This window comes from Benincasa hispida, unplaced genomic scaffold (assembly GCF_027475165.1).
Source record: "Benincasa hispida cultivar pf3 unplaced genomic scaffold, pf3_genome.v1.1 HicScf60, whole genome shotgun sequence".
NCBI lineage: Eukaryota > Viridiplantae > Streptophyta > Magnoliopsida > Cucurbitales > Cucurbitaceae > Benincasa > Benincasa hispida.
The window spans coordinates 1-22,927 of record NW_028326712.1 but is presented as its reverse complement, the minus strand read 5'-3'; the positions used below and the strand labels follow the sequence as shown (position 1 = coordinate 22,927).

Genomic DNA, 22,927 nt, shown 5'->3' with positions numbered 1-22,927 from the left:
GTTGATGAACCTTGTGTCTACAAGAAGATCATCAACCTTTAGTAGTCTTCTTAGTGTTGTATGTAGATAATATCCTACTCATTGGGAATGATGTAGGTCTACTAATTGCAGTTAAGAATTGGCTAGCGACCCAATTCCAAATGAAAGATTTGGGAGAGGCTCAGTTTGTTCTAGGTATACAGATTTTTTGGGATCGTAAGAATAAAGTGCAAGCACTGTCTCAGGCATCGTACATCGACAAGATGTTGTTCAAGTACTCGATGCAGGACCCCAGGAGGGGCCTACTGCCGTTCAGGTATAGAGTCACTTTAGATGCCTCAAGAGGTTGAGAAGATGAGATGGATCGGTCTAACCCAAACCATTTTAATGTTACTGACCCGTTTACGAAGGCTCTCACGGCTACAGTGTTTAAGGGTCACTTACGGAGCATAGGTCTACCAGATCGCTCGCGGCTGGACTAGGGCAAATGGGAGATTTTATTGTATTGGGCTTTTATGCCCTAGTTTATTATTTTGTACTAGTTTATTGTACACCCCACTTCGCTTTAGGACAAGTGGGAGATTGTTGAGGTTGATGCCCTAAAGTCTCGTGTCCTGTAGTTTGTAAACAGTTTGTACGAATGCTTGTGTTGTTAATATATGATATTTACTTGATATCTTGTATTTTTGCTCGGTTACTTGTTTTATTTGCTTTACCACAAACCAATAAACATAAAATCCTTGATTATATGTATGTGACTCAAGCATGTATGTAATGATATACAAGTGGATCATGTCTTGAGTGATAACCAAAATGGTCTGTAGTATATGGATATAAGAGGGAAACCTTATCCTGATAATGCTACGGATGTGGCCTGCTTTGTGGAATGGTCACAAGTGTTGTGACTTGTCACAGATGGTCTGATCTTGATCATCCGTGTTGGGGATATGCGAGTGGGGACGTCCTATACAAAGAGTTTGTATAAGACCTAACCACGAAGTGTTAACGTCTCGTTATATAACACCGTTCATGATAGAGACTTCACTTCACTAGGATGACCTTAGGTAACATGACCTCAATCCTGAGTGAGTTGAGAACTCCTACCATTGAGGGCGATCCTTTGATTTGTATGGGTGCGAGTGGCCAGGTCGCCGATTCAAACCTACCATTTTGGGGATTTGTCTGATTTGGGAGCTGGAAACTCAGCTACACAATATAGAATTCACTTCTTCCTCGAGGCAAGGGTAAGTAGATAGATAGCTCCCTTAAGGGTTGATTCTGGGGCTTGAACGATATGGCACCACACACCTTTTCTTGGCCCTAAAGGTGTTCACACATAGTTGACTATGTTGTATTGTTCATTAGAGGAATCAGTGGTACTTAAGGAGTGAGATATAACTACAGGGGCAAAACGGTAATTTGGCCCAACTGTACTTATGAGCATCTGTGAAGGGTCATCGTACTCATGATTGGTTATATCCGATGGACACAGAAATATATCTGTGGTAAGAAGAGTTCAATTGTTGGTCTTTAGTGGAATGCCTGACAGTTAACGGATGGTGGATCTCGTGGCTAAAGAGTTTAGTCAGCTATTCACGACCGTTGGAACTTCGAGCCACAGGTCCATTAGGTCCCCTGGGTAGCTTGGATAAAGTCGAGAACCAGTGTTTGGGTTAATTTGAAATGTTCAAATTGACAAGAGGAAGTTCGATTATATATGATATAATTGGACTGGTTACTTATATATGATATAATTGACTAAATGTATGAGATACATTATTTTGGAGGAAATTAGATATAAATATGATTTATATCAAGTAAAGGAGAAAATACTATAGTAGATATGTGATATCAAACTATAGGATAAAAATATAATATGATTATATTTGTTATTAATTAATTAGTTAATTATATGATAATTAATCCAAAAATCATGTTTGGACGTGGGTTAGTGGGAATGAGTCGGTTATTGTGACCGATGAATTGAAATGAAAATTGTTTTCATTTTTTGAATTTTCAATCGTTCAATCGTCGTCCAAAAAGAAATTGGAAGGAGCGCGTTGGTGAAAAGAAAATGATCGCTTAAGTAAATTGAGAGCCTATGCGATAGTCGCTCTTCGTCTAGATGATCGTCCACCTCGTGCCTAAACGATCGCTTAAGAATTTTGAGAGCCTATACGATAGTCCTCTCCACCTAAACGATCGTCCTCCTTGTGCCTAAACGATCGCGCACTAGTTCCTACATGATCGCATAGCTTCTCTAAACGATCGTATAGTGTGCTGATTTTGCTAAACAATCGTATACCATTTCCTAAACGATCGTTCAGTAAAACCTACACGATCGTGTAGCTTCTCCTAAACAATAAGCATTTTGCTATGCGATAGCGTCTTTTTCCCTCACACTTGCTTATCGCCTACATGATCTGTGTTTCCTCCTTCCTCTATCAAATTCACCAAAGACCATGCTTTGGGTTCTCACTCCGAGAATACCCGGGGTACTTTTCTGGTGGTGTCATTCCTACAGCGTTTGTGTTCGTGCTGCTATTGTTGACACTGCTGCTGGGCGTTGGAAGATCGCGTGGAGGGTTCTGCTGCGTTGAGTTCCAAAGTGTGAAGACTGTCTTCAACTAATATGGCACTCTCTCCCTGTTATGTTGTTGTTTTTAGCATGTCGATAATTAAGATTTGTTTGCATAACTGTACGTATGAATGTTTATTGTTGTATTTTGGTCACTGTGAGATCGGAGTGATCTGAACGCGCTCAAGAACTCTTCGGTAAGAGATCCTTCACTACAGGCTTACCAGTCCTTGATGAAAGTCAATGAGCATAAGGGAGAGGCAAATGTTGCCACTTTCTCAAAGAAGTTCCATAAAGGTTCGACCTCTAGAACGATGTCTGTGCCTTTTCTTTCGGCACCAAAAAGTAGAAGAAGAAGAAGAAGGAAGGTCAGAGGAAAGCTAACTCTGTTGTGGCCAGAGGGGCAGAAAGGCCAAGGTTGCCAAGGGAATGTGCTTCTATTGCAACTAGGAGGGACACTAGAAAAGGAACTGTCCCTAAAATTTGGCGAAAAAGAGGAAAGCTAAACAAGGTAAATGTGATTTGTTAGTACTGAAAACTTGTTTAGTGGAGAATGATGATTCAGTTTGGATAATTAATTCAGGTGTCACTAATCATGTTTATTCTTCTTTTCAAGGAATTAGTTTCTGGTTGCTCAGGACTGTGAGATGACTATGCGTATTGGAACTAGGAAAGTCGTCTCAGTTGTAGCAGTGGAAGGCCCACAATATCTTTTATAGAATTCTTATTTGTTATTAGATAATGTTTATGTGGTTCCAGATTTAAAAAGGAACTTGATTTCTGTAAAATGTCTACTTGAATAGAACTATTCTATAAATTTCAATGTAAATAAAGTGTTTATTTATAAGAATGATGCTTTTATTTGTCAGCAAACTTAGAAAGTAATCTTTATGTGCTAAGGTCGTTAGAATCTAAAGACCCTTTTTAATACTGAAATGTTCAAAACTGTAATAACTCATAATAAAAGACTAAAAGTTTCTCATAAAGAAAATGATTAACGTTGGCACCTAAGATTAGGTCTCATAAATATCAATAGGATTGAGAGGTTGGTAAAGAATAGACTTCTAAGTGAGATAAAAGGAAATTATTTACCAGTATGTGAGTCATGCCTTGAAGGCAAAATAACTAAAAGACCTTTTTCCTGGAAAAGGTCATAGAGCCAAAGAATCCTTAACTTGTACATTCAGACATCTCTAGTCCTATGAATGTTAAAGAAAGAAGAGCGTTTGAATATTTCTTTTTTTTTTTTTAGATGATTATTCTAGGTATTGGTATGTTTACCTGATGCAACATAAGTCTGAAGCCCTAGAAAATTTCAAGGAGTACAATGCTAAAGTTGAGAATACATTAGGTAAAACAATCAAGACATTTCGAACTGACCAAGATGGAGAGTATCTAGATTTAAGATTCCAAGACTATTTGATAGAACATGGAATCGTATCCCAACTCTTGTCACCTGGTACACCTCAGCAGAATGGTGTATTAGAAAGGAGAAATAAAACCCTGTTGGATATGGTTCGGTCTATGATGAGTTATGCTTAATTACTTGACTCGTTTTGGGGTTACGCATACATACTGCAACTTATATTTTGAACTGTATTCCATCCAAGAGTGTTTCTAAAACACCTTTAGAATTATGGAATGGTCGTAAAGGTAGTTTACACCATTTCAGGATTTAGGGTTACCCAACACACTTGCTTGAGGCTAATCCTAAGAAATTAGAACCTCGTTCAAAACTATGCCTATTTATAGGTTACCCCAAGGGAATGAGAGGTTATTACTTCAACGATCCTAAAGATAATAAAGTGTTTGTCTCAACAAATGCTACGTTTTAGAAGAGGACCACAAAATGTAGCATAAGTCGTGCAACAAAATAGTGTTCAACGAGCTTTCCAACAAAACTACTGAAACTTCAACAAGTGTTGTTGAAGGACCTTGTATATCAATAAGAGTTGTTAATGTCAGTTCATCTAATTGGTCACATCCACCTCAACCCTTAAGGGAGTCTCGATGTAGTGAGAGGGTTGCGAATCCACCTATTCGTTATATGGGTTTAACAGAAACCTTGACCATCATATCAAATGGAGATGTTGAGGATCCATTGTCTTATAAACAAGCAATAGAGGATATGGACAAAGATGAATGGATTAAAGCTATGGATCGCGAAATGGAGTCTATGTACTTCAATTCAGTCTAAGGTATTGTAGATCAACTTGATGAGGTTAAACCTATAGGTTGAAAGCGGATCTACAAGTGGAAAAGGGGAGCAAATGGTAAGATGTAGGCCTTTAGAGCTAGATTGGTGGCAAAGGATTATACCTAAGTTGAGGAAGTGGATTATGAGGAAACTTTCACACCTATTGCCATGTTAAAGTCTATCCGGATACTCTTGTCCTTTGTTGCATATTATGACTATGAGATTTGGCAAAAGGATGTCAAGATTTCCTTTTTGAATGGCAATCTTGAGGAGACCATCTATATGCGACAACCAGAGGGATTCATTTCCCAAGGTCAACAACAAAAGGTTTGCAAGCTTAATCAGTCTATTTATAGATTGAAGCAAGCTTCTCGATCTTGGAATTTAAGATTTGATATTTGTGATCAAACTTATGACTTTGATCAAAATGTCAATGAGCCTTGTGTTTACAAGAAAATCATCAACAGTTCAGTAGCTTTCTTAGTATTGTACGTAGATGATATCTTACTTACTGGGAACGATATAGGTCTACTAATTGATGTAAAATAATGGTTGGTGGTCCAATTTCAAATAAAAGATTTGGTAGAGGCGTAATTTGTTCTAGGGATACAGATCTTCAGAGGTCATAAGAATAAAATGTTAGCCTTGTCTCAGACATCTTATATTGACAAGATGTGTGTTAAATATTCGATGCAGAATTTCAAGAGAGGTTATTACCTTTCAAGCTTGGAATTATGTTATCTAAGGAGCAATGTCCTAAGACACCTCAAGAAGTTGAGGAGATGAGACAGATCCATTATGCATCGGCTGTTGGCAACCTGATGTATGCAATGTTATGTACTAGACCTACATTTGCTATGTAGTAGGGATAACCAATAAATATCACTCTAATCTAGGATTATATCACTGGACCACTGTTAAAACCATCCTCAAGTATCTTCGGAGAACGAGGGACTACATGCTTGTGTATGGGTCTAAGGATTTGATCCTTATAGGATACATTGCTTATGATTTTTAGATGGATAGGGATTCTAGGAAATCCACTTCAGGATCAGTGTTCACTATTAATGAAGGAGTTGTGGTCTGAAGGAGCACTAAGCAAGGTTGTATAGTTGACTCTACCATGGAGGTAGAGTATGTAGCGGCTTGTGAAGCTGCCAAGGAGGATGTGTGGCTCAAGAAGTTTCTAATTGATCTAGAAGTTATTCCAAACATGTTAGTGCTTGTCCATCAATTCTGTACTTTTCTCTTAAATCTCATAAATTTTCACAACAATTTAGCTTTGTTGTAGTTTTCTCTTAAACCATATCAATTTTGTACGATACATATATTTTATAAATCATTGAAAGCATATGAGATTATATTTTAAAGTTAAATTAAAAGTTTAGTCCAAGACCCTTGAACTACAAAATGACTCAAATAGTAGAAACTTTTCTATGGCATATCTCTTTTTAAAAAACTTATTTGTTATTGACCCTTTTGGCTTTTGATATACCACTTTTATCCTTAATATTAAATACTTCACCTTCTCCTCTATTTCCTACCTCTCTTTTCCTCTTGCTTTCAACAACCAAAAAACGAAATTTCAATTTCATTTAAAAGTAAAAATACTTCAACATTTTGCTCAATTTATAAACATAGTTGGAAAGAACACAAAAAAAACATATAAGAACAAGTAGTCATTTAGCTAAAACGGAGTTGTATCAACAAAGATATGACAAAATAAAATCATCGTACGGGCAAAAAGTGTGCGTGGTTGTTGACGTCAAGGTATGTGATCGCTGACATCATAGTGTACGATCGCATACATCATGGTGCACAATTACTGACATCATGACGCATGATCGCTTTGTAATTTTGTTTTGGTCATATATCCGTTGATACAAATTCGTTTTAGCTAAATGACCACTTGTTTTCATACATTTTCTCATATTCTTTCCAAATCATACTTGTAATTCTAACAAAAAAAAATTAAACCATCTTCAATTTTAGTACTCCAAAAGTAAAATTTATCAAATTTTAAAAGTTGTGGGCTCAAAGTTAGGCTAAATTTGTAGTTTAATCTTTGTTTAACTAATTTTCAAAAGAAAGCTTATTAGTGGACAAAATTGTTATACCATACCTAGTATAAGATTAAGATTACAATGGTTGTCTAAGTTTGAGATATCAAGTTTAAAAGTAAAAATTAATTTTTTCCCTTTCATTTTTTCTCATTTACATTTTTTACTACAGAAAACATCAATAAATCATGTTTTCATCCACGGTCGAAATTTCATGAATGTTGAAGTTTTCTTTTCTTGTTGTTTTTTAGTTGTAACATATAACTTCAAGAAATGTCGGAGAGACTTGGAATGCTTTACCAGAAGATGGATGAGGCATATACGTGCAATCCACTCGAGATGCAGACAGTAAAAAGTATTTGTTATTAGAAAACAAATATTTTATTGATGCTATTGAAATGTTACAAAATATACCAGAGATCCTATAAAAGAAACCACAAAAAAAGCTCTAATTAACTTCAAGATCATGATACTATAAATGGTAAATGGGGAACATAATTTAAACCAACAAAAGAATTATTATAATAGAATCTATGAATAGTTGTGGATGCATGGCTGAAGATGTTATGAAACACGTGCAATGCGCTCTAATAATCTGCAGCCATTCTTGAAAGGATGGCTGGCCAAAGGTCTCCAATTAGGTCTTCATATCACTTGGGAGAGTCATTAACCATTTGAAAGACTTTAGGATGGTGCATCGATACTCATGAGAGAAATTCTATGTAACAAGGAAAAGTGTTCTTGGACATCGTTACAATTTATGCATAGAACACAGAATACATCCTCTAGGCAATACGGAGCCGTTTGGCCATTGTCTCATGCACAATGGCGAAGGGCCTGTTTGGAGTAAATTTTCAAGTTCTTAAGTTGGAAAGTCCCAAACCGCCCCATAAAACACTCTTTTATCTTCTTTAGGTATTTGTCCTTCCAAATGCTTTTGTAGAGGGGATGTAACAACCAGCCTATTGAGACTCGTAAACTTATAATAGAGAGAACAAACCTTAAAAGTGCTCGATGGATCCAAAGGCCACAGGAAATCGTTCTTCCTTGCTGCGAAGAGTGTCTTCTGTAAGCGTGTTCAAAGAAGCCCATTCTTCCATTCCCTCCTCAATCAACTGTAAATTCATCCATGTGTTTTTTAAGCCTTTATTCCTATCTGGTAAAAAGAAAGGGTCAATTCAATTGCAAATACTAACATAGCTTAAAATGAATGCATAACTTCATCATGAAAGTATCCAATGCCACAAAGGCAATTAATCAATGCATTTAATTCATGATGTGTCCTGTCTCCCATGCTAAAAACATACAGCCCATCCTTGAGTTCAATCCAGCTACAACCTGGTGTCTTCTTAACATTTTGTTCATTCATTGTTCGTCTAACCTCCAATGCTTCTTCATATCGACCTACGACTCCATACATACTAGACATCAATATATAACTACCACTACCACAATGCTCAGGTTCAAGTCGCGTTATCTTTTCTCCAACAACTTTTCCCAACTCTGCATTCCCATGAAGTCGACATGCTCCCAATAATGCCATCCACAAAACAAGGTTTTCTTGAAGAGGTATTCTTTGAGCCAGCTCATAAGCTTCCTCTACATGTCCTGCTCGACCGAGCATGTCGATTATACAAGTATAATGCTCAATAGTTGGAACCACACCAAATTCAAGTTCCATTCGAGTTAAGAATGATCGCCCTTGATGTACAAAACCTGCATGACTACAAGCAGATAAAACTCCAACAAATGTAACAGCATCTGGTTTAATTTGAGCCTCACACATAAGATGAAACATATCCAATGCCTCTTTACCATATCCATGCATTGCATAACCCATAATCATGATGTTCCAAGACGCCACATCCTTATTCCTTGTTAGATCAAATACTATGTCAGCATTTTTCATGCATCCACACTTCGCATACATGTCCATAACAGCATTGTTTAATAATACGTCATCACCGTTTTCATTTTTTCCCAATCCGTTAACAATCATATATCCATGAATTTCTCTACCATGCATGAGGGCAGCCAAGTGAGAACAAGCTGGAAGTACAGCAGTGATAGTAACCACATCAGGTAGAACCCTAGAACCTAACATCTTGCCAAAAAGTCTCAAGGTACTATCATGATCACCACATTGCTCATGAGCAGATATAACTGAATTCCATGAAAACAAATCCTTCTCATTTATCATCTCAAAAATCATTAAAGCATCTTCAATATGCTTGCATTTCCCATACATATCAATCAGTGCATTTGAAACTGCAACACATGAACTATAACCCATTTTTGTTACAATTCCATGAATTGCTCTACCATTGTTAATATCTCTCATCAAAGTAAGAATAGACAAAATTCCAGTCATTGTAAATCTACAAGGTGAAATCCCTTCTTTACCCATATTCTTAAAAACCACTACTGCTTTGTTGAGGCGACCAATTTGGGTGTAACCATTGATCATTGCATTCCAAAGCACAACATCTCTCTCGGGTAACTCTTCAAAAACTTTCTCTGCATCCTCCATCATGTCAACCTTCAAGTAAGTATTGACAAGAGCACTGCCAACAAACACATCCAACTCCAATCCCATTTTAAATAAACAACCATGAATCTTCCTAACCTCCATGAACTCACAACAAGCTCTAACTACACATGGAAAAGTGAACTTATCAGGCATTACACCCACTGACCTCATTCTCTTATAAAACTGAAACCCATGTGCTGCAAGTCCATTTGCAACAAATCCAGCAATTATTGCATTGTATGCAAACACATTACGCTCACGATATGGATCGTGGAAAACTAAAACAGCCTGTTCCATTTGATTGCATTTAGAGTACATGTTGATCAAGCTAGTAATGGATGAAGGCAAATGAATAAATCCAGAAGTGATCATTAAGGAATGAAGCTGTTTTCCTTTAGTGAGATTCTTGTGGTTGGCATATGATTGGAGAACAAAATTGCAGGTGGCTACATCATAGTGTATTTGAAAAACTAGAAGTCTGGAGGGTAAACAGAAAAACGGAGAGGAGAATAAATGGTGCTTCTTACCGATGATTTTTGAGAGGATGGTCTTTTTGCTCATTTGATTCATATAAGCCAGTGTGAGAAAATTTGCAGAAGTTGATATGAACAAAGGTCATCTATCAATGATGTCATGAAACATCCACCGTGCAATTCTTAATTTTGGCATTACCACCTACAATCACAACATACCCGACATATTTAGATATGAGCATGCACACACAAATATACACATGTGAATACATGTTTTAAAAAGAAAGAATTGCAATGGCATCAAACAAGAATAACTGGAGCAAAATTTCTTAAAAACTGAGAACACTTTTCATTATAGATAAACCTTTATTATTCGGAATCTGAAAGCAATTAAAAAATACAGCTCGCCAAATTCAAACATGAATAATAGGAGAAACATTAAAATAAACGAAAAAGATAGAGCAAATCAAGTCAGAAATATCTTGGGAAAAACCAGCAGGCAGCAAGCCATCCTTTTGTTTTCTCCCCTTCTCCTGTAGTAACACTAGCCTTTAATAATAGTAAAGAAAGCTTACGCAAGAGGGGTAACAAGACATTAGTGATGGGTGTGTTTCCAATTGGTACAAATTAAAAGGCTTAAATACACAAAAAAGGCTCTAATGTATGGCTAATTTCAATTTACCCTTAAAAGTTTTAGAATTTTTACTACATTTTGATACTAACACCAAATTCATGCCAATGAGATATAAACATACAAAATTTTGATTTTTTTTCCCTTTCCATTTCTGTCCACAGGGACAAATGAAAAATAACAGGGAGCTCCAATCATAAGTGCAAAGCAAAACGAAAATCTAAGTTTTATTAGGGTTGTTTCTACAAATGGAAGTCGAATGAAACGAGGGTTTTTCGTGTGTTCCATTTCCAGTGAACCCAAATTAATTGAATACGAATCGTGAGCAGAAAACAACAGTCCTCGCCTCTTCTGCACTTATATATACCAGTAAGAAAAGGGAGAAAAATCAGCATTACTCGATGAAATAAGAACAACGTGTAAGAGATGAAGAAGACAATGAGGAGAGACCAGAGTTGAGACTCAGTGAAACAGCAGAAATCGCAGAACTGAAAGCAAATTAGATTAAAGATCAAACTGAAACTGACATGGGAAACTGGAAGAAATGAGAAAGAGAAGCCTCACCGCCGCCGCTGGTCGCCGGATCGAAAATGAATTGCGGGTACTTGGTGAGTAGCCGTTCGGACCATCCTCGAATTTATTATCTTCATTATAGCAAGAACCATGGTTTCGTCGATATTCGACTGCTTCTGGCGTAAATTTCGTTGCTTTCGGTTTTAAAAGAATGAAATTGAGGATGCATGGACACTTTTCTCGGTTTTTGTTTTTAGAATCTTGAATATTAAAATTATTTTTTCACCATTTTTTTTTCTCAGTTAACTTGCACCTTTATTTAAGTACAATACCTAAATTCTTAGTCCATTCCAAAAACAATAAGAAATTTTTTAAAATTATTTTTTAAGTTTTTAAAATTTGTCTTAATTTTTTAAGTCATAAATAAAAAATAGAGAATAAAGGAAGAATTTAAAAGTGAAAGTAATGTATATCAACTTAATTTTCAAAAATAAAAAATCAAAAACCAAATAATTGTCTGGGACATAAGTAATTTAATTTTACTAATCTTAGATCATTCACTATTCAAGATTGAACATGAATTATTTCAAGATCCTTCACTATTCAAGATTGCACATTTATCCAAAAAAAAAAAAGTTTATACACGAACTTTTAACTTCAACATATCAACTCAATGTCCAAAAACTTCTTAATTTAATTGTGTTTTTATGTCTTATTTATAATCATATTTATAAATAGAGTGAAATTTAAAAGTTATTTAACTTTTATTGCCTTCAATAGTCAAAATAATCTAAATTTAATGAAATAATCTAAATTTAAACTTTGATACTTATAATTAGAGATGTCCAATTTTCCCACGGGAATGGGCCCCACAGGGATTCCCCGATTAGGCGAGATTAGGCGAGAAATGGGGGAGGGAGTGAGGGAAAAAAGTCCCCGTGAGCTAAACGGGAATGGGGATGGGGACAGAGAATGCATTCCCCGTCCCGACCCCCACCCCGCCCCTGTTCCCGTCCTGATTAGCTTCTACATGTTTATTTAGTATAATTATTTAATGTTATGTTGTTATTATTATTATATAAATATTACATTTAAATTCCAAATTTGATTATTTGTTAGGAAATATAATGAATATGTTTAAATTGAATATTTAAAATTAGATTATATATGTGAATAATTTGCTTATATTTATTTCTTTCTACTAAAAAATAATTAGTTTTTTTAGGTAAAAATTTGAGTAATTTATCTTTAAGTTCAAATTGTCATGTAAAACTAACCATAATAAACAATTTAGTGATAAAGTTAATTATTTAATTAAAATTTATTCACATTAATGATTTAAATTAATTGTTTTTTTACAAAAAAAAAAAAAAAGGTAACGCGGAAAAATTTTTCGCGGGGAACCCCAACCTCGATCCCTGTGGAGAATTTCATGGGGATGGAAAATGAAATGGAAAGCAGGGACGGGGACGGGGAATGACATCCCAGACTCCGCCCCGCCCCATGGACATCTCTAGTTATAACTCAAAACTTCGTTGATCGATTTCGATGATTTTTATTATTTTTCTTTTTTAAAAATGTGTGTGTGTTTTTTTTTTTCAAATCTACACGTTGGAAGACAACCTATTTGACCTTCAACTCAAAATCATTTTGGCCCTCAAATTGGATTAGCACCATCTTAAGTAGGAGAAGATGGAAAAGGAGAAGGTAAAGCCTGCAAAGGTGAGAGAAGAAAAATGTTGTGGATGAGAGTTGAAAAGAAGCAAGTTAAAATGAGAGTGGGGATTAAGAAGAAGAAAGAAGATAGAGATGAGAGAGAAGGATAAATTTTAATCCAAGGGTAAAAATAATTTCATCCCTCAAAAGGGTTTTTAAAAAAATGCAATAGCTTGGTTTTAAAAATATTGGTAAAAAGTAGATAACAAATGAAAGTTGTTTATAGACTTAATTTTCTAAAACAAAATAACTTGGTTTTGAAAACCAAATGGTTACCTAAAGGAGCCTTTGGTTTTTTGTTTTTGCATTTTAGAAGTGTTTTAAAAAATAAAGCCACATATTGAAAACTAAAATAAGTAGTTACAATTGAGTTCAGTATTTGCTCTCTACTTTATTCTCTTCACTTTGCTCTCTACTTTGCTTCTTTGTTCTTGTTTTATTCTTATATTGTTCGTATTTTCGCTCACCTTATCCACACGACTCTACCATTTTCATTTGCAAAAAATAGGTTAATCATTTCCGGAAAGTGAACGCCGCCCTTCCTCCTTCTCACAACGTTCCCCAACTTGCTAAAGAATCAAAGTGTGAATGGCACTTCGAAGTGCTTTCACGTTTGGTTTGACATCTAAGTTGTAGGAGTACTGATTGATGAACATTTGAGATAATTGCTCAAACGAGGCTAACTTAGAATGATCTAGTGACGTAAACCATTTCAATGCAGGGCCCGTAAGACTCTTCTGGAACAATCGGATGACAGCCCCTTCGTCTTTCTCTAAAGGGCAGACATCGACACAATAGGCTTGTTGATGAGAAATGGGACAACCTTTTCCGTTGTCTTTTTCGAATTTTTTTTCACCGGGTGTGAATCAGGATAAAGGGAAACCAGAGCTGAGACAAGAAGTACGGATAGATGGTTCATTTCATGTCTAGTCAGGTCTCGAGAGCGTGAGTGGAAGATAGATCTGGAATGTATGTCAAGAGCCAGCCGAAGACGACATTGTTTTTATTTTTGTTTTTGTATCTTGAGTTATGAACGTTCTACTTATATAGTGTATATATATCAAATACATCATATATATATTGTGTATGATTTGAACGTTCATAACATATTATTTTATGCATATTGACATTATTTTTATTTACATGTTATACTCACAAAGTTATTATTTAATTATCATAATATTATGATTAAATTTATCTTATTCTTTAATTTATGCTTATTCTTATTATTCATGTATGGAAATAATATATTATGCATAATATGATTGTCCATTTTCTATGAGATATTTTATTTATGTGATTCTTTTTATTTTACCTAAACCTGCTTATTTGTGTCATTCATAATATTGATTTAAATGGTTATACCACTTTTATCTAAGCATATTGTTTATTGTTTTTTATATGAGCATGTTGTAAAGTTAATATATATTGCAATTTATCTATTTGAAGTATCATCAATATGTTGATAAATTTTGCATATTTAGATTTTCAAGTATAATTTAATTAAAAAAAAAGTGATATATTGTCATGTATTATGATATATTCATAACTTTAATGGTCCATTGATATAATTAAATTAAATGAAACTGAAGAATCAAATAATATTTAAATATGATTTAAATATTAAATTCGTGAATAGGAATTCATGGTAGTGGAATTGGTGTTTAATTAATTTAATATTTGATATTAAATTAATATAATTAATTATTATTTTTATTTAAAAATTAGTTAATTAATTAATTTTCGTAAAATTAATAAATTTTCAATTTAATTAAAAGAATTAAAACTAAAATTAGGTTTTGATTCTGAAAAATTGATTTCAAAATTAAAATGAAATTTGAAATTTGGAAAACCCACAAAAGTGAGATTTTTCCACTTAAAATTTTGAAGCATCTCAATCATAATTCCACCAATTATCTCAAGTAGGAGTTGGCTTGTAGTAATCCAATCTGATTGCATGATATTCTTGCATAAAACACATTATTATCAGCATTGCATGCAAACAATTGATTTTACTGAGATTCCATATTGAATAAAGGTTCTTCAGTTTTTGTGAAAAACCAGTCACCTTCTTCTCTAAAATTCCCTTATTCTAGCTTGTTTTGAGTCCTACAACTCAATCTATTTTGAAGAACATGCTTGATTTGAAGCAAAAATTGATGAATTAGAGTGCTTAATGATTCTGTTTTCTTCCGCTGTATGCTTGCTAAAACTAACAAATGGATCTATAAGAAAACGAGACCAAACTGGCAAGGTGCAAACCCATAAAGCCAGACTCGTGGCAAAAGGTTTTATTCAAAGAGAGAGGGAAGACTATGAAGAAACTTTCTCTCCTGTTACCATGATAAAATCTATAAGAATACTTTTATCAATTGTTGCATATTATGATTATGAAATATGGCAAATAAATGTTAAGACAACCTTTTTGAATGATCATCTTGATGAAAGTATTTTCATGTCTCAACCAAAAAGGTTCATTGAACAGGGTCAAAAGCAAAAAGTTGAACAACCATACATTAAGGTTGAATTACAGACCCTTAACCATACATTAAGGCCCATCAACCAAGAGCCAGTTATAAATTTAACAACTAAATCAAAGAGAATTATAATGCCAAAGTTAAATTAAAAACCATATCAATCACCAAACATGTATTGCTAGAATTTCATCCACCAAACTTAAATTAACATTAACTCAGTGTTTAAACCTGACTCTGATACCAATTGATGGAGTAAAGATGCAAAATACATAAGCTAACAGAATCATTAAACACTTTCATTACACTTAATTTGAGTACAAAGCATGCTTAAAACTAAGTTTTTAACAAAATAGGGTTTTATAATATATACCTTTGTAGATTTCCACTTGCTCCTAGCATAATCCATGAAATTGGATCTCCAAATCACTAGTAGACCACCAAGAGGAACTTCTCTACTATTCTCAACCTTGGAATGAGTGGTGGAACCTCTAAATTGAGAAGGATTTCTGTAGAATTCATCTTGCATGCAATCAAAATTGAAGTCAAACACTTCAATTTATAATGCAAGTCCATGCAATTCAGATTGCAAGGAAGATGTCACTTCAATTTCCATTGAAATTAGAGTGGCATGAGGTAGATTAGTAAATAAGGAAATCCTAGTTTTCCCACTTGCTAATTTAATCCAATTTAAAACTAAAATTTGATTTAAATCGAAAAACTTAATTAAAATTGATTTACAAATTCAATTTTAAAATAAGTTTTTATAATTTTGAATTTTCAAAAATATCAAAAATTCCAATTAATCAAATTAAGAATTTTGAACACAAATTTCAAAATTGAATTTCATCAAATTGGATAATTAATTAAACTAATTTAATTAATTTAATTTAATATTTAATATTAAATATATATATATATATATATCACCTCGTCAAATATTTAAATCATTATTTAAATATTTTTGAACTCTCCAATTAAGTTTAATTTCAAAATTAAATATTTAATTATATTGAATATAATTATCCAAACCCTAAAATGAATTTGAACATTTCAAATTCAAACCCTAATTTCGAATTTGAACACTTCAAATTCGCTCAATTTTCTAATGCAAGATTTAATCTTTTACGAGCTAATAGAGGGACCTTATGGACCTACAAATCATGAGCTCCAACGATTTGAAATTAATTGGCTAAACTCTTTAGATCGAATTAATCAATATTCCTTAACTACTGAGACATACCACTATAGCTCGATAGTTGCAATATCCCCACTGTAGATATATTTCTGTCCACTTCATTTAACCATAATCAATAAGTCAATCCTTCACAGGTCCTTTGTGTTTACAACTAGGTCAAAATTACCATTTTTTCATTGTCAATACATTTTGCTCCCGAAGCACCCACTGATCCTCTATTGAACAATTGGTTTATAGTTCAATTAATAAACCATGTCCCAGACCAGGAATCAATACTTAAGGGAAAAACCTATCTGCTAAACCTAAAACGGGTAGGAGTGAATTCCATCTTGTAGCACTGTCTTCAATTATCTATTCAGTCTTATCCCCAAAATGGAAGGCTTGTTGAGCATACTCTCACCTATACAGATCAAAGGATACTCCCAAATAAACAAGAGTTCATAGTTAGCTCAAGATTAAGATCGAGTTACCCAAGATCATCAAATTGAAATAGTCAGTTTTAACAATAAACGGTGGTTATAAAGAAAAGTGACTATTTCGTGGTTCGGTCTTATAAAAACTCTTTTGCATAGGATGTCCCCACTCGCATGTCTCCACTTGAACGATTTCGGGATCACATCGTTTGTATCAGGATACAAAGTAGGCTGCATCCATAGTGTCCTCAAGACGAGGTACCTAATCTCATCCATATACTTTTAGACTTTTTTTTGCTATATACTATAACTTGATCCTCTTTTATGTCTCTACATAAAGTTACAGTATTCAGACTATAGCCATGGATTCGTTTATTGGATTTTATAACATAATGCAATTTCAATTTCAATAACATTTTTATTGAATACATTCTTCAACAATACTTTTATTGATAAATAGAATATGTTTCCATGATTACGAACTGCGAGTTTTAGGACATTCCCAACAATATTAGGCTTCCTCTTTAGGTCATGAATGAACAATTAGTGACTAGTTGTAATACCATTTGTTATTAACTCATTCTCTATCTCATTTCTTTTATCAAAATTATTGTAAACCCTTTATTTATTAATTTGTATCTAATTTATGTTTATAATCTTTTCGTGTCTATTATGGATCTTGGTCCTTCTAACACAATACAATTATATCAACAACTAACTCACCGTTCGCAATTAGTATGAGGTATTCAGTCTATTATAGTTTTACGGTGTCGTAGAAGAGAACAAGTAGTTGATCGTATTATACTGTTAGATCCACGGATCATACCTTACTTACAATAATCTGATTTTCTCGGGTTGCACAAATTGGATTTATCCAATTGGATTGACATCTCATTACTGCTTTAGTGGAGCGATGGAGACCGAAAACCCATACATTTCACATGCCTAGTGGAAAATGAAAAATTACGGTACAAAATATTGCAATACAATTTGGATGACCAGTTAATGAAGAACCTGTGACTAGATCGTTGGTGTATGATTGGAAACAGGTTTGTGAGAATTTTTTAGACGTTCGACCTCCAGATTTAAAAGGGTCCAAGCTGAGTATCCATTAGTTAGCCATGTAGTTTGTTGAATTATCTCTTGATACTGATGAGATTACAGTACAACAATATGCATGGGTGTACATCATGCAACTCATAGGAGGATTTTTATTTGCTAACAAATCAAGCATGTTCATTCACCTGATGTTCTTCCTTTGTAGGGAAGTTTTGAACAGGCTGGTAGGTATTCATGGGGTAGTGCATTTCTTGCATCGCTTTACAGAGAATTATGTCGAGCTAGTAATGCAACAACTTTAGAGATAGCAGGCCCATTAATACTACTATAAGTGTAAGCTTATGATCGGTATTACACCACGCACTACCAGTTGAACTGTCGTCTCTAAATCATCTTGGTGGACGCCACTCAGTGCAAGGTATTATTTTCATTACATTTACATTATGATAAAAAAGTTAATTACATTGCATGCATGTGTAAATAGAGCGACATTTGATTGCATCTAAGCATTATGAAAATATGATATTAATATATCTATTAACATTTGATTGACTAATCCACAATCAGACAAGTGTATATATCTTTTGTATACAAATAAATATTAAATATTAATAAATAATTGGGTTATAATTATTCTTTTCTTTTTTTGTTGTCAAATTTTAGATCAATTGCACCTCGTATACACATGATATTATGGTAGTATTGTCTGATTATTGTCACAATGGTTAAGACATTTGGTTGACGGCGAGCCTTCTAATATGCTTTCATATTGTAGAGTGACATTACCTACATCGAGTGTTAAGACAATTTGGAATGCTACAAATGGTGCCTCCGATGTGTTATACGAACCATCGATTGTGCCAAATTAATTTAAGAGTTAAATATGACCAAAATTGGCGATGAATTCATGCCAACTATTTGTGGTTGTGGCAGGTACATTGTGAGCATTGTGTAAAAGGAGATGTAGTAAATAGTCCAGCTATATCAGAGGACTATTTACCCTAGTATGACTTTCCATAAGGTGTTTATTATTATTGCACGACAAGAATTTTATTACTTATTTTTTTTCAATGATGTTGTTTAAATATTATTTTACACTGATTATTTTCTTCATATAGAATAATTTTGTTCGAGATGTACAATAGTATTCAGTGTAACATAATTCACCAGTACTAGGTTCAATGTGTGACTGATATGTTGTAAGTGCAGAAGATATCATTCAACAGATACGTAGGCTTAATGTTCACAACATTGATAGAAGATGTGTTCGTCGTACACACTAGTGGCAACATATTGAGAATATTATAGAGCAAAAAGTTGACCCAAAACCTAATGTAGCTGATGAGCCGATTCCAACTTCTCCTGGTCACTTACTAGAAGTTCAAGAAGACATCGTAAGTTATGGTTATCAACACGATGCACTTGATGAATTTCCATCTATTGTCACCTAGCAAGATATTGATGATATGATTCATCATCAACAACACTTTGAGGTTCTTGTACTTCATCGTGGAATGTGTGCAAGAAGACAAACATCGTGTGACTCCTCAACTTTTATTGGCTTGTAATTGATTATTTTGGCTATAGATATACTTTTTAAAAATATAATTTGATTTATCATCTTCTTGTTGGATTTGGTGTCCTTTCTCATATACCTTGTAGTTTGTAAAAAAAAATTATATAAAATAAGAGGTTTTTTTATTAACATTTAGACTACATTAATTCAATCCAATAAACTAAGATCCAATGTGATTTTATGAAACTTAAAACATGTTTGTAGTTAACATACAGGTGGATCATGTTTAAGTAATAACCTAAATGATCTGTAGTAGATGAATAAGGCTGAGTATCTTATCCTGGTGACACTACAAATACGACTCGTTTTGTAGTTCTTACAGTTGTTGTAAAGTGCTATAAATCATATGATCCTAATCATTCATGTGGAGATAAGTGAGCGACTATACAAAGAGTTTGTATAAGACTGAACCATAAAATAAATAGTCTCTCTCTATATAACACCATTACTAGAAGAGACTTATATGTCACTAGGATGACCATAGGTGACTTGACCTTAATCCTGAGCGAGTTGTGAACTTCTGTTTATGAGGACAATCCTTTGTTTTGTATGAGTGAGAGACTATGTTAGCAGATTCAATAAGCCTACCATTTTAGGGATTTGTCCGAGTAGGGAATTGGGAACACAACTACACAAGATGGAATTCATTCCTTCACTACCTTGAAAAAGTAAATAAATTGCTTCCTTAAGAGCTGATTCTGGATCTTGAACAATGAGACCTCAACCTCTCACTGGCCTGAAAGGTATCAATCTATAGTTTGACTATAAACTATTTCTTTACGAGAGGAATTAATGGTACTTAAGAAGTTAGATGTAACTATAAGGATAAAACAGTAATTTGACTCAGTTGTAGTTATGAGCGATTTGTGAAGGGTTGACTCGCTGTTGATTGATTATATCCGTGGATACATAAATATATCTGCAGTATGAAGAGTGCAACTATCGGCCTTTAGTAGAGTGACCGATAGTTAATGAACATTGATTAATTTAATTAAAGAGTTTAATTAATTAATCACATATCATTGGAGCTTCTAATATGTAAGTCCATAAAATCCCATTGTTAGCTCACTAAATGATAGTAATGAGGAATTGTTCAAATCACTTGAATGAATTTTATATTAATATGATTAATATATAATCTGGTTAAGATGTGAAATGTGATCTATAATCCAAATTACGTAATAGAGAAATATTTGAATGAGATTCAAATATTAAATTCATATGAATTAGATTCATATAGAATTATAGTATAAGAGAGATGTATTTGAATGAGATTCATATATTAGGTTTATATGAATTAGATTCATAAAAAGATGTATGCACATAAATATGTGATATTTATATGTTAATTAATTAACTATATATTCAATATGATTTAATATAGTTATTTAATTTATATGTTAATTAATTAATTAACCATTGATTAATTAAAAAATGATGGAGAATGGAGACTAGTATAAATATGCGATATTTATGTTAATTAATTAACTCTATATTAAATATGATTTAATATATAGTTAATTAATTTGTATGCCAATTAGTTAAATAACCATTATTTAATTAATTAGCTTAAAAGGTGGAAAAGGAAAACTTGGAGAAAGGGTTAACCCTTCTCCATATAAATACATCTCTATAGTCCATTTAGGGCAAGGTGTTTCATCTGATGAAAAACCTAGCCTCCACACAAAATCTCCTCCTCTTCCAAGGTATTAGAGCCCAAACTTCTACCCTTTGGAATCCAAGAGAATAACAAGGTAACTCTTACCGTGGTGTCCTTGTTCGTTGAGGAGGCATTCATAAGAAAAGTGAGAGGAAATTGTGAAGATCAGGATTCGAAAAAGGTAAGATCATTTTTCCCTTTACTTCTTCTTTAATAGCATGCTTAAATTTTATGTTTATCCTCTGTTTAGTGTAAATTTTTTTACTGTTTTTTGTTTGCTATAAAATCGACTTTGAAATTACACCACGATCACACGCTTCCACAGGATTCGATTCCCTTCAATTGGTATCCGAGCCCAGTTATTGCAATTTTGATTTTCAATTTATAGAAACAAAAATTAGAGAGATGGGTTACTTTTAAAATATATGTATGAGATATAAGTGATTTTAATTATGGTTTGTAGGTTGACTGTTTAGGCTTCTGGCATTTAGATTTACAGTTTTAATTGATGAGATCAATGTAGTGTTTATGGGTAACTTTTTTCACTATAAATTGAGTATGTAAGTCTGTGTGGTTCGTGGCAAAAAGTTGCCATGAAAAGAACCCGGGAAAACAAAGGCAAAACAAGAAAAAAACGGAGAGAAACAATGCAATATAGTTTGGTTTTTCAGAGACAACATTCACAAATGTGTCGATTGTCAGAGTTCTAACAGTTGGATCGTGATGGAATTTGGCCAGTATGTTCAGGATACTTGGGGTCTCTTTTTGAACAGTTAGATCATCGTCTTGAACTCTGGTTTATCCTCCGTTGCCGTCGAACAGAAGTAATTGTTTTTTTTTTCTGTTTTCTTTTAGAATTTTCTAAAATCTAGGGTTTTAGATTTTATTTGATTTTCTAGGAATTCCAATAGCTGGTTAAATTTTCTATTTTATTTAATTTAATTATGCATGAGATGTATGGTCTAAATTAAAATTTTGAACGTTGCATAAAGTATACCATTTAGATTAAAATCACACCTTAAGATAAACACGATTCATGCATCATTTTTAATATAAGTGTTATATTATATAGTTGCATGATTAATTAAGCATGCCCATGCATCATACTAGAATACAACTATTATATAGTATGATAGAATGTGAATTATTCTCATTAGTAGTAATATAATTGTTATATTGTATAATGAAAATGAACATATATGTTTATTTTCATGCATGATAATTATAAATTTTATTTTTATCAGATGAAAATAAATTTTACATTGAGTATGACATTACTTAGATAAATATAATGGTTCTATTTGATCAATGTCATTAGATGCAAACTATAGGTTTTAATAATTTCATTATTTTATAATGGTTATAAGTTTAATGAACTAGATTAAAATCTATAATCAAAAGTTGCATGCAAACATTGGTCCAAATTAGTTTTAAATGGTTTAAAATTAATTCACTTAAACATGTGTTAAAAGTGTTTCTAATGCGATTAGAACTAGGTTGATCTTTTTAATTCATTTTAATAGGATTAAAATGAACTCCGTGAAAGATTAAATTTATAAAATAATTGCTAATAATTGACCTTTGTCTTAGGAGCGTTCTGTCTAGACTGAGGTATTTAAGTTGACAGAAACGGAACACCCTTACATGGGAACCAACTTCGAAGGTGGATTAGGCCAATATTTTATAAGCATGCAATAAATGATTAAGGTTTACTAAAGTGTTTAATAAACAAGAATAATTATTGTTAAACCATCCAATGTAATAGTTACTTTGGGCAAAGTTAAAATCACTTATGTAAATTAATTAGCCAAATTTACCTAAGTAAGAAATGCTAGTTTTTTTTTTTTTTTTTTTTTTTTTTTTAAAAATA

The 22,927-nt window shown here is 33.2% G+C and overlaps 1 pseudogene across 4 annotated transcripts; it reads right to left on the bottom strand.

The window, feature by feature from the left end:
- Positions 1 to 7,172: 7,172 nt before the first annotated feature.
- LOC150030079 (pentatricopeptide repeat-containing protein At3g14730 pseudogene) lies at positions 7,173 to 11,201 on the bottom strand (annotated as a pseudogene). Of its 4 annotated transcripts, none has more exons than XR_016527178.1 (3): positions 11,013 to 11,201; positions 9,872 to 10,019; positions 7,173 to 7,970 (listed from the first exon to the last, which is right to left on the bottom strand). The product of XR_016527178.1 is annotated as a pentatricopeptide repeat-containing protein At3g14730 pseudogene, transcript variant X4 (transcript). The 4 variants fall into 4 exon arrangements; XR_016527177.1 differs by having other exon boundaries at positions 7,173 to 7,651; positions 7,815 to 10,019; positions 11,013 to 11,175; XR_016527176.1 differs by having other exon boundaries at positions 7,173 to 10,019; positions 10,976 to 11,175.
- Positions 11,202 to 22,927: the final 11,726 nt, after the last annotated feature.